Source organism: Eubalaena glacialis, chromosome 2 (assembly GCF_028564815.1).
Source record: "Eubalaena glacialis isolate mEubGla1 chromosome 2, mEubGla1.1.hap2.+ XY, whole genome shotgun sequence".
Classification (NCBI taxonomy): Eukaryota; Metazoa; Chordata; class Mammalia; order Artiodactyla; family Balaenidae; genus Eubalaena; species Eubalaena glacialis.
The window spans coordinates 123,431,094-123,443,224 of record NC_083717.1 but is presented as its reverse complement, the minus strand read 5'-3'; positions in this window follow the sequence as shown (position 1 = coordinate 123,443,224).

Sequence of the window (12,131 nt, the reverse complement as noted above, 5' to 3'; positions counted from 1 at the left end):
GCCACACCACCATGCACAAGCCTACCTGCACAGTAGAGATAGATTATTCCATCGTATTCAGATGGTTAACAGAGGTTAGCAAGTCCTGTATTATATATTTATATCGCTTTCTAAGAAAGTGCATATTAATGTTTACTTTAAGAATGTGTAAATGGTGCTATCAAGAATCTGATAAATTTTATCCCAGTTTTTTGTGTACCACTTCTAATGTATGAGATTTATTTTTCTATTGGAAAAAATAAACAGTATGAAAGCATTAAATTGGTAGATTTTAGTAATTTAACAATGAATGGAATCCCTATGTTACAGGCCCTATCTTTTCTTGGAAATTTTAGTGGTGGTAATAGATTTCAACAAAGGTACTGATGATAATCACTTTCCTTTTAGTCCATTCTTATATTGCATTCTTGATTCACATGCTGATTTCTCACTGAGTCCTTAAGTAAATTTTATTTACTGTAAGTCTTCTCCAAGAAAGGAATTCTTGCTTTCCAAGGCAGCAATTGAAAGGAGATGAAAATATAATTTAATACTCTTTACATCACAGACATGATTTGAGACCAGTTACTCTGTTAGTAGGAGAAATTCATCATTCATTAAATACAGGGCAAGCATGGCTATCCATAATAATTTTAAGTGCAATGCAGTCTTATAAATTTAATGTACACACTTTATTTAAATGATGCAGACAGCCATATGAAATAGCACATGATTAGAAAACAGGATGAACTCATTTTGCCTCCTGCTTGGTTTCTCATAAACATGAGTACATAATATTGTTATGCACTGTTGTTCATAGATGTCTTATTACATAAAGGGTAAGTATCATATTACTTTAACAGATTATTTTTGGAATTCTGCATGTTATTTTTTGTTTCATCAGATATGTGCCCCCAATTAAATAACATTTTCCCCCAAAATGTAAGTATTAGAAAACTTGTCATGTTAATTTTGAGAAAAATTGAAGTGTAGTACATATTACTAGATAGGATGTCATTCCATTGGTCTATATTTAAAAAAAAAAACAACTGTTCTTGAAAATTGAAGCATTACCTTGTGTAATTAATAAAGTAATCAAATCAGATTTGTAAATAAAATATTGTTTAAATCTAAAGTATTCAATATTTTGATTAGATTATTTTTTTAAGGAAAAATATTTAACGTGTATGTGCCGAATTTTTTTTTAAATAGTTTTTTATAATTGCGATGGAAGGGCAATTGTCTCATTACAAGTGGTACAGAAGCCAATACTTGGGTTACCATAGATATATAAACAAGTAAAAACTGTGGAACAAGTTTCAAGCTCATTTTGGAAAAAAAAAAACAGTTCTGTAGAAATGCATATTTGTATTTGTTTCTCTAATAAATCTGCAAATAGCTTTAAACACAAATTAGTTTTAATTATTTAAATTATGAGTTCTGTTAAGTAATTTAATATGTTTTGTCTTACATTTTGTGAAAACATTGTCTCATGAAATTAATAGAGGCTTATTGTGGAAATCAATGTAGGTCTGCATTTATTTGAAAAGGTCAGGTATTTAGCATTTAAGTATGTTTACCTCTGTGAAATGATTAAAGAATTTTTATGAAAAACATGCTTCTTCCCCCTGCTCCCACCAGCAAAATCACATCAGTTTGGCCACTGCCCCAAACAATAAAAGACTAATTTACGTGGCTTTGACTCAGAATCAAATAAAAGAGCAACAAATAAGTGAAATCATATGTTCAAATGGCTGATAATCAAAAGATTGATACAGATATCTGACTTCTTTATATATAGCAATGAAGAAAATTTGGACTCTTCTGAGCCACAGTGCCTCAATCTTCTTTAATGTGATTTACACATTATGATTAAAGTTGTTACATAGAATACATATATTTCCCTTGAATTGTGACTTTATAATGCAATGTTTAAAATGTTTTAGGGTAAAATACGGTCATCTGTTATTAAATAATGTAGAGTCCCCATTTTATAAAAACTGCTTTGTAAAGGATAGATATACTAGAATAATTATTGGTGTGTGTGTGTATATATATATATATATATATATATTTTTTTTTTTTTTTTTAAGTTGTCATTCTGCTTGAGCAGAGATGCTAAATAAGCATTTGGTTAAGGACTCAATTGAGTATTCCAATTCTATTGAACTACAAAGAGCATTCAAATTATAATGAAGTCTTTGGCTTTACCAATTTATTTTTATTAGTAAAATGTTTTGGGAGATCTGGCTTATGAAAACTTTAACATATTCTAAGAGTGTTATTCATTGGCTTATCCAATTTTACAGCTTTTGGTCAATAACAAAAGTACTGTTTCTTGTCAGTATTTAAGATTATGGGTATATCTTTTTTTTTCCCCTTAAAGGAATTATTGTAACCTAATTTCCAAATAATGACTTCTCAAAATTTCACACTTTTAATGCTATATTATTTTTTCTAAATATTAGAATATTATAGAATAATATTAGAATATAGATCAAGTCCATAGTATATAAAGTAATGTATTAAAATGTTTCAATATATTTACCAAAACATCTTGGGTAGATTTGGTTATTTTATGGTATTTCTATATTTTATGCTGTCTATTTTAAGAGATAAATGGTGAAAAAGGTTCTGATTAAAGGAAGCCCATATAGACTTGTAGTGAGAACAATCCATGCTGAAATTGTAAGATAAACTATTACTTTTAGGGTTTAAAGCATAGACAAGAATCAAATTGTAATTAAAAAAAAATTAGCTGGATAAAAATTAACCCATATCTCATGTTAAAAAAAAAAAAAAGAACTGTTTTGAATCTAGTAAATCAAAGCCTAACCATTGTATTTCCAAAATAGGATAAAAAGTAAAAACCTTTTCCTTTCAATTTTGTACAGGATATATTTTGTGGGGTTCAAGTCCCTAGTAAAAAGCGTTTCCTAATAAATTCACCACTTAGGAGAGACAACTCTTAGAAATCTGTAACATTTCTATCTTACATCAGGATTATGGTGTTTTTGTGGGGAGGGGTAATGTTTAAACACAGACAGATAGAAGGAGGATAGAGGCAATTGTAAACACTATTTACATTCAAACTACTTGTTTTATAAAAAATGATTCGGAAGGCCAAATACTCAGTTACCTATTTTCAGTTAGATTTTCTCATCGCTTTGCCAGTAGAGAGAAAACCTATGAGACTGAACTTCCTGTGAAGTTTGACTCCATAAATTCTAGAAAATGTTACTTCTACGTGCACTACAAAGACTTAATCTAGAGAACTTTACAAAATTCATTTTTTTCCTTCAAATTGATGAAACTGATTTTTTATACATTCTAGCAGATAGCTAAATATAACCATTGTTCATTGTCTTAAGAATATGCTTATAATTTCAAAGCCTTAAACAGTCGCCAGTGTAATTATTTCTGAACATAAAAATTCTTTCAGTGACATTTTAAAACCTTTCTTAGGACTTTTAAAGAAGTTTTCCCCGTATTCTCTTCCATTTAAGAACTACTTCATTTAAGATAATTTGATTGAGTAGCTTAAAAAATTATACCCATTGTTTCTTTTAATTGGCATGTTACTTTGTTTTTATTTTATGTATTAACTTTTATTATACAATAGTTTTCTCTAGATACAAGAATATTTGAAGGTTTTATAGATTATTATGATTTTTTTTTAAACGTTCTGAAAAGAATTCTAGACACTGATGGATCCAGTCATCATCAGTATGCTTAAAAATAGCTCCTGGACAAACTCCGAATCTGTTAGGCATTAGTTTTCAAGTGGATTTCTTCCTTGTGAACAAAGTCGGGAATTCTAAATACCTAGCTCAGATAAAAAGGGAAAAAAGATGGTGTAAGAAGGCAAAGCCCTGGAGAACCAGTCTTTCAAAGAGTGACAGAGAAACCAAATCAGAGTCCTGAGCCAACAAGGATACCTCATTCTGAGACTTTGACATTGCTCAGGCATACAGAGGTTAATGACAATGTAAGGTTATCTCTGTTGCACAGGTTCGTATTTTGTGGGTTTGTCATATCTTGGATATTATTTTCAAATTAATACTACACTGATAGGTCTCCTATAGTGATAAGCAAAGATATGCACTAAATTACCAATGAAATGGCATGTAGAATGCAATGATACTGGAAAAACAGGTTATTACATTATGCTGGTAATACTGCCGTACTATCTTCATTACACCAAATACTTACAGATTGACACAGAATTTTTGATTGTTTTCTTTATTTCTTGTTCATATCTTTATCACTTTTTATCCTGCCATGAAGAAATCATGGAGGAGAGGGATTTCTAATAATTTAAAAATTTTAAGCACAATGTTATATCCAAAAGCACAAAGTTGATAATAAAATTAAAAATGCAATTACAAAATCCCTATTTTTCTGAATAGTAGGTTATAACACTCAATTGAGATTATACTATGTATATACTGATTCTAATTCTGAACTGAGAGTAAATTATCTTCACTATCAATAAGAATGCCACCATTTATCTATGGTAAAACAATAAAACGAGTATAACTAAGCTTATCACACCTCTTTTTATAACACTTCAAATGTTTGAGAAATACAAAGTTACAGTTTAAAAAGTTACAATATTATAATATTTTTTTCCTCATTAATGTCAGCTTTATTGCCATTAAGGCTTAAGTATATTTAAAAAGTTGAACTTCTAAAATTAAATTTTTGCAGGATTTTTAAAAATATAAAAGTAGATAAGAATCTTTTTCTCAAGTATTATTAATAAAAGTATTTTCACAAATGATAATAACTGATATTTTATTATCTTCTGCCATATACAGAATGCACATTTATTCCTTATTTAATTTTCAATATTGTAAGATGCATGTATTAATTTTATCCATATGTCTCAGAAAATGAAATAATATAGAACTGCTAAGTCTCAGCACACTAAGATAAAATTAATAAATTGAGAATTTATCCCACTTTACTGAGGACATAAAGATTTCAAATTTATAAATTAAAATTATAAATAAAATGTATTAGAATATTTTAAATAGTAAGCAATTTTAAAGCAAGTTGTGTTTTTGTTTCCAAAAAGTTTATATAGTCTGAAACTTTCAGAATCATAACTGTCATATAAAGCAAAATACACTAGTAAGCATGTTTCCTTAAATTTTACATGTTATCTCCTTATGGATACCTTGATAAGTGCAGAAATAAAGCCATAACCTTTATGAGAAGTCAGGCATTTTGTGGGAATAACATGTTCAAGCAATTGGAATAACATGGTAGGGATATATGGAATTACTTGGAATAAATGTGTATCTCTTCATCTGTCCAATGCATGGTTAGATATGTGGCCCTAGAGAAAACTCCTTTTATTTCATTTTGAGTGCTCACAAGATGCAACGTATTACAGACTTTCAAAGATATTTTCTAAGTGCTATTGTTGGTCAAGTTTGCTTCAGGAGTGAATAAGGAAAGTCATGCCACTTGGTAGATTTTTTTTAAATTAAGCAATGTGCATTTTCTCAAACTACCAAAGAATGCACATGATATAGAAGAATCAAATATTGGAAAGTTTGCTAACTTGTACGTGGATAGTTTATCTTCCAAGTAAGAAAAACTTGGGGGAGTGAATTAATAATACATATTCAGGGGGAGTGAATTAATAATACATATTCAGGAGGTGTTTAAATTTTATTTAGGAAATGCACATTTCAAAACCAAAGGAAAATTAATTAGTACACATCGATTTTAATTTGAATAAATAGCATATATTTGGAAAAATAAATGACCTTATATGGAAGTTATATGAAATGGATGTCAATTTCTTTCAATATACATGAGAGTACTAATACATTGTTTCTTGGGTATTCTTTTGGGCATCTACATTTTCAAGTATTCATAAGAGGCATTTGGCTGTATTTTTTAAAATTTATTGAATCTTTAAGTGTACTAAATTATAAAGATTATTGTATAAAAAGAAATCAAAATATTAATGTGTTCTTTTAAAGTTGTAAAAAAGTTCAGAAATGACATTGTATGAGAGACCAGTTTTAAAATATGAATAAGATCTAAAGGAAATTTTTAAAAATTCTGCAATAACAATTCTTTGTCTATTATTCGCTGTTCTTTTTCTGAGAGGCAGGAAATTTAAAATGTGTGGACAAGCTCCATATCTGGGGTAAATTGCTCTTTATATAGTTTATAATTATTTTTCAGTCTCCTTAATGGTCAAATGCACTCCTTATGTATTTCATCTTTCCTTATTTATTTGATTATCAAAATAGTTGTGAGAATCTAATTAACTCTATCATATCCAGTTTAACCATCACATTTAACATATCCAAAGGTTCTTATTTTTTTTAAGTATAATTTTAACACTTAAAGTTTTAAGTCCTAGAAGTGACTCAGTTGTTTTAACGGAGTGTTTTGATCACACATTCCTTATACTAAGTGGTTTTTTTAAATTTCCAAAATTGTGTTAAATTGTATTTTATATATATATATATATATATATATTCTATTCCTTTAATATATATATTTCCTAACTCTTTCATCAAATGATGCTATTTTCCAGTTGGGAAGTAGCCTTTGCATATTCACTATTAATAATATATTTGTCTTTATTTTTATAGGCCTACAGGAAAAGCAAAAGTACATAATCACTGAAAATACTCTTTATAAAACATCCTGTTTGCCTTACATTTTAGAGTGATGGCAAAAATTTTAGGACTAGTGTGTCCATTCCATAGTAGGAAATTTATTTTTTTCTAAAATAATAATAATCAATAGCATGACCTGGTGAGAAAAAAATACAACTATATTAATCTCAAATGCTTTAAAATTATTACCTGTACCTTGCTTTCTAAATGAAGAAACATATAAATCATTTGAGTTTATTAGATTTTCCAATTTGTATTCTACCCTAAAGCAGAATCTAGGCAAGAAGTATAATTCATCTAGCCCAGAATGGATTGAAGTTAATTCTCTAGATAAATGATATCCAAAATAAAGCATCCAACATAAAGAATTTAAGTTATAGGTATGATTTCTGTAATATCAAAATAAAAGCAGTAAATATCAGGGTGCTTGTTGTAAATAATCAGAAAAAAGATTTTGTGACTCCTCTTAAGTAGTTAGGTTCATTATCAGAAAATTTAAAGAACATCAGCTAGAAAATATAAATCCCACAGACAAAGCATGACATGAGGAAAAATGTGGACCTTGGAGCAAAGAGGGATTTGAATCTCAGTGTCACTCCTACTGTTAGTAAGGACTTCCAGTATCATGTATAGAATATGGGCATCACAATTACCTCAGCATGTAAGGATTAAGTGAGAATGTTTGTTTTAAATTCCTAATTTTCAGTACCTAAATTCAACCTCAAGGAGACAAAGAGATTTTCAATAAATATCAATTGCCTCTAAAAATGAAAGGAAACAAATTCATAAACTGTATTTAACCAGAGTCTAGTAAAGTTTGTGAATACACTTTACAAAATGTATGCACCTGAAGGAATCAAAGATAAAGATCTAAATTTGAAAACCTTAGACCTCACAGAAAAGTACCTACATACAATACAAACACAAGAGACGTTATATATTTTCTCATACCCATTTTTATTACATTTCCATCTGGGTGACCCCCATAAAGATATTACAACAGATTTTTACTAAATAATCAATAGAATTCCTCATATTGACTAAAAACAAACAGCAGCAATTCCCTAAATTAATCAAAGAGTAGAAAAAGTGATTAAACAAAGATGTGGCTTTTTAATCCTTGTTTATTAATTCAACAAAATTAAAATTCTAATTACAGGTACAAGAGGATATTTATGAACACTCAAAAAAAACCACTTTTAAAATATATTTTCCTGTGCCCATAAACTTCAATGAATAAATGAGAAAAACAGAAAACTTGTAATATTATGAATGTTTATAATAGAAAAACTTGCAATTAATAAAAAGACCTTCAGATTAAATAAACATTAACAATTGATGACTTTATTTGAGAAAATAAGTTCAGTGAACTGACAGATTTATCAGATTGTCCATTAATTAGTCTTATTTCAATTTAAATCTTCCATAAACCGCTCCAAAAAACAAAACAAAACCCTGCTGCTGCTTTATCATGTAAATAAAAGAATAAACAATAAATAACTGGAAATTCACCAATAATTGTACTATGTTGAACATTAATAAAATCTGACATAATATCTCAGCAAAATTTTGTTGTGTTTAGTGCTTATCATTCTACATCTCAAATAAATAATTTCCCTGTATATTATTTTTAAATTTATTTTTACTTATTTAATCTGTAGTAAAGTTAGTATATAATAAAATTTTAAAAATACCACATACCACTATATTTAAAAGGTCTAATGCACATACTTTTTTAAAAGTAAAAGGAAATTTGATTTGAAATATTTAAAGGTAATAAAAATCTACTTCTAAGAAAGAACTCTTGAAAGCTAATGAAAAGATTCTGGGGTATGACTATTTCTTAATGGAAGAATTGTAGGATAACAGATAAATATTCAGGTCCTTAAAGAACTGCAATGATCAAAGATAAGTTTATACAATAAGGAAAACGAGAGGAAATTTGGCAGTCTGTGGAGTGTATTTTGTGGAATAATTTTAGCCATACCACATTACACAGAGTGTATTTACAGCTTGCATAGCAAATTTAAGGTTTAAATAAATCAGCAGATCCCTACATTTTTACAATAAGATCATAATTATACCCTAAAGTTTTCAAAATGCTTTGACACTGCATCAATTTAAATTGTTTTCTTCACAACAATCCCTTGAAAATGGCAGAAGTAGTATCAAATGTTTTTTCCTTAAGCCATGATATTTTTTTTCCTTAGGCCATGAAAATAATTTACCCAATTTCAATACTGGGGAGAAGGGCAAGACATAACTATTTAGTCGTAGTGGGAACTTTAACACACACCACATTGTACTACAAAAGGTAGCTCTTGGGCAGTTAAAGATCTCGTATTAGAATTTAAAAGTTATGGTCAGCGTTTCACCAGAATAGAAACAGAAAACGAAAGGTAATTTGGACAATCCCACGGGAAAAATTGACACTTCAATTAATATTAAGTGGGTCTTTGTATCCTTGAAATATCTGTCATTTTAGTAATGGCTACTGGTTGTGGGATATTTAAAACTCTAATGAGAATATATTTTAAAACACTCATTCCCCTACATAATTTGAACAATCAATACCTTTGCCGAAACTGGCTCTTAAGCTCAGCTCCCATATTTGGCTAAGAAGCAATCATCATCATGCGTCAGATTTAGTATACAGGCAAAGATTTAAAACATGGTTCAGTGCTTTTTTTCTACTAAAATGTGTTTAACTTTATTATGGACATAATAAATTACTAGCTTCTTAGAAGGATAATTACAAAAGTTACATGGTCTGAAGATATTTTTGAAAGGAATACAAAATGGAAACTCAAGGGCACAGAATTGCTTTTTGACTGTGGGCAAGAGTTATTCACTGTAAAAGATGTATTTAAGCACTTTATAGAGGTTAACCAAATGATATTCAGTGTAACATATTACATAAGAGCCTAGACCTCTAGGATTAAAGTATATTTGCTACCTTTAAAATGTTTCCTAAGACCAACTATAATGGAAAAGAAGCAAATATTGCGAGCAGGAGGAAAGTACAATATGGATATGCAAACTAAGCTAAGGCAGTGTTAAGAACTCTCGTTATTTGAAAACAAGAGGATTTTAAGAATTAAGTAAGCTTTTTCATTTTTATTAAATTGAAATATTGGCAATGGTAATCTCAGAAAATTTTGCTTGCTATGGTCTTGAAAGCATTAAATTGAATACTGTGATTAATGTTCAAAATACACTATTTTTCAAATGGTAAGAAAAGTTCTTTGAATTTAAAAAGTCTATGAAGATTCAGTTAATAGGGAAAAAAGGGAAATGAATCATTCTCAAATTGAACTATGAAGTCTAGTTTATTTGGGCATATTAATATTTCTAGTGTGTAATAAGCAATGGTAATCATCTTAATCATTTTTGGTAGGTGAATATATTCATTAAGAAGATAGAATAAGATAATGAATATCCTAGAACCTAAATATTTTAAATCAACACTCTAAAATTATTTCTAAATGCCATGAATGTAATATAGTGACCAATTCTTGTTATCATGGCCAACAAAGATAGTTCTGAAACATAATTTAAAGAGTGAATTATGGAATAGTGTATGAAATTCTAAACAGTCTATAGTAAGTGCAGTAAAAATGAATTACAAATAGTGACCCTAAATAAAGGAAGGCTTATTTTATCAGAATTGATCAATAGTCTACAGACTTTACCCAGTGCCATAGGATTATCATACCAAATATTTTTAAGAACTAACTCTAAAGGGAAAACATTTTTTAACTCTAATGAAATTTTAACCATGATTTTTAAAGGGAGAGGTGATTTTGATGTTTTTGAGGGAATTACTTTATTTGTGATTCAGAACCCTTTTCTAACTTGGTCTTTGTGTGTTTAAAATTACTTCTAAGGCTTAGGAGGAGAATTGCATTTCAGTCCAAAAGCCTATGTTTACTGGTCTAACTAGGGAAAATGTTTTATTTTTATTTGAGAAATATATTAAAGTTATATGTAAAGTTGGTTACTATACAATCTTAGGAAACACCTTTTGTGTGTTAATAAGAGAAAAGCCATAGCATAGAAATGTACATGAAAAAATGATCCGGCTTTATTTTTCTTGCTGTCTAGTTTTCTCTAACTTCTCTGTCTGAAAATGATGTGAACATTATTCACTAGGGAAAATTACATACATGCAAAATATGAAGTATGGGCCTGGCATATTGAAAGAAACAGCAGCTCTACACTGTGGGCAGTGAGAAGACTGAAGATGATCCTGTGGGCTGCAGACAACAAAGATGAAGATGACAGTATCAACTTACATTTGCATTTTACTGTACAAAGTTCAAAACACTCCCAAGTACTTATCTCATTTGATTCCTCATAACCTGCCCTTTAAAATAGCAAAACTCATGTAAATTCAACAATAGGAAATTTTAAAATATACATCACACATAACAGGCTTTTAAAGCATCAATCAAAAAGATCATATACTTTCAAAATCTAGTCCATAAATTTGGTTCTCTCAAATTTATGCACTGTTCTCAGTTTTATACTGTTTTTAGTATAACCTTGAATTAGAAAAGAATGAAATTTTCTTTTGTTTATGAATTGACTTGTACTATTGAACTTAAAAATATCAGAGGGGCAAAATTAATAGATATGAATGTTTTATGGGGACTAGCCTCTTCTCTTAGTATAAAAATCAAAGAAAGTATCTGGAAAATAAATGCAAATAATCCCATAGAACCCACCTTTTCCCCCAACATTTAAGCCTAAAATTAATGGGTTTCTGTAGTGATGGAATTCAAAGGATAATAGGTAACCTTGTTTTACTTTTATCATTCCAAAATTTAGAACAAAGAATATTTCTCCTGACCTATTCACAAATTTCATTTCTAAACTGATAAAGTTATTTCAGTTTCTGAATATTAGGAATTTTTACATCCTGGCTTTTAGCATAGCCAAGAAAGATAATAAAAACTGCTTCTCACCACTTTTATCTTTTATAAATTATCATAAATTTTATTTTGAAATGACTTTGAAATGAAAAGTAAAAACAAATTACTTTGCATATATTCATAATGTGAATATCAACTAATTTAAATTATACCGATCCCTATACATACCCTCACATTCTATTATATAGTATCTCTCAAAAATAATTTTCATTTATTTCTCTAAAAGGGCAAAAAAGTAATTTTAAATATGAACCTTTATATATTTTACCTGAAGTTTTGACAGCATATATGCTGAATACCTGACAATTAAGGCCAGACCTATGAGGGTCAGTTAACTTTTATTGTGTATGAAGAATACGCCACATGATTCAGCAATGGTGGCAATAATAATATTTAAATGTGTAATGTGTTAAAATTTTAACCTGTTTAGTGTCTACCCAGACCCGCAGCTCTCAAAAATAATCCAGATTCTGAGAAGGTAAGTTAAAGTGTGCTTGGATTACACCCTTTATGTACTAAAATATTACTCATTATAGAGACTTGACTTTCAAGAAATGAGTAAATATCC